We start from the raw sequence: 1,872 nt of genomic DNA, 5'->3' as shown, positions 1-1,872 counted from the left end.
GTAACGAGTGTTTCGAATCATTTCAAATTCAAACGATCACAGTTTGCCATCCGATACCAATCGCCAATGTTTGCACACGGTAGTCTGTGGTTCTTCCACAGCCCTCACTCCTTGTCAGATGTTAGTGTGTCTGGGTGGCAGTGGCAGGGAAATTCGTATAGGTGTATCACGCGTGTGTGACAAGACTTCATTAAACCTACTAAAGTTTGACTATCACACACACACACACACACACACACACATACACACACACACACACACTAAGGCTATTTCTATGACACACACGCATCCCTCTATCAATGAACACTCCTACAGTAGTGCGGCTATGTGGTCTAGTCATGACGTAACTATAGGTAGTACTCTAGTCGACCATGGCTCTCGTGCATTATAATGGTCTAGTGGTATGACACCCGCTTTGGGATCGGAAAGTCCTGGGTTCGAGCCTCGCGCTCGGTGCATAGTTGAGTCTTTGGACAAGGCTCTTTACTCACATTCTCTCACCGTACTCAGGTGTAAAATGAGTACCTGGCCGTTAACAGCGTTGTCTTTGTCTGAAAAATTGTAATATCGCCTAACAGGCGGCATGTCCCGTCCTACATATTAAATGTTGCTGTTGACCGGGGACCCCTTTACAAAGCGCTTTGATCACATTTAGTGGATATTGTAAAGCTCAATTTTTTAAAGTAAAACATTAGCTTTGAATATGGAATGTTTCAATTTTAGATGCCTGTGTATTCTTTGTTAGTTCCCATCATCATCATCATCCATCATCATCATCAATCATCATCCATCATCATCATCATCATCATCATCATCATCATCATCAGGGGCAGCGGTACGGTCTTTGGTTGGCACCCGAAAGGTACCGAGTTCGATCACCCGCCGCTGAGTGGTCTTGAGCAAGTCACCTTGCCCTAACTAAATTTGCGGCGCTGCACTGCGGCTATCACTTGGGTTATTCCAGTCTTCCCTTAGAATAGACCCGAAAGACGAATCTCCCCTATGGGATGAATAAAGGGAATTATGTTTAATTTATTTATCATCACCATCATATCGGCGGGATCATCATCATCACCACCACCACCACCACCCTAATAATAATGGATAAAATAAATATCAACACATTTCAATGTAATAATCAATCTAAAATCAATCAGTGCTCCTAAAAGACCCTTTGATTTCTTTGTCTAATTCGTTCCATACTTTTGGAGTCCCGACAAAGAAAGATTTTCAGCTAACTATAGTTTATATATGGGAATATTAATCAGTCGTTTATATTGGAATCGGAGTTGTCTAGCAGGTGTATTAGTTCAAAGCGCATTTCCAAGGATTTACCATGCTCAATGAACTTCACAATATTTTATTTTATTTATTCCTCCGGCACGCCATATCGACCATACATCCATTTCGTACAGTAGGTACCGATCGCTGTTTGGAGTCTTTTTGTATTAAAGCTCTTTACAATACCCGTCATTGCTTAGCCTATAAGATAAGAATACATTCACACCTGAGTCAAGTGCCTGACACACGGACTTAACGTCTGGATCACAATTTTCAACAATCACTGTCACTCATCCGGCCATTGACAAGGCTTGATTTTGTGACAAGAGACACCGTACCACTGAGCGACCGAACAAATAATCACCATCTGCGCCATCGTCATCATCATCATCATCATCATCATTATCATCATCCTCATCACAGCCGTAACAGCCAGCAAAACCACAATCATCATCTTCGGGTCCGGTCTATCCGTGTGGGGGTGGGGTGGAACCTGCTAAAGTATTCATTTTTAAACAGAAACACGATAATCATCATCATCATCATCATCGTCATCCATTGTCGTCGGCATCGTTATCATCGTGTCCGGGC

The sequence above is a fragment of the Berghia stephanieae genome, chromosome 1, assembly GCF_034508935.2.
Source record: "Berghia stephanieae isolate SIO BIC M18660-M18661 chromosome 1, UCSD_Bste_1.3, whole genome shotgun sequence".
Taxonomy (NCBI): domain Eukaryota; kingdom Metazoa; phylum Mollusca; class Gastropoda; order Nudibranchia; family Aeolidiidae; genus Berghia; species Berghia stephanieae.
This window is presented reverse-complemented; position numbering follows the sequence as displayed.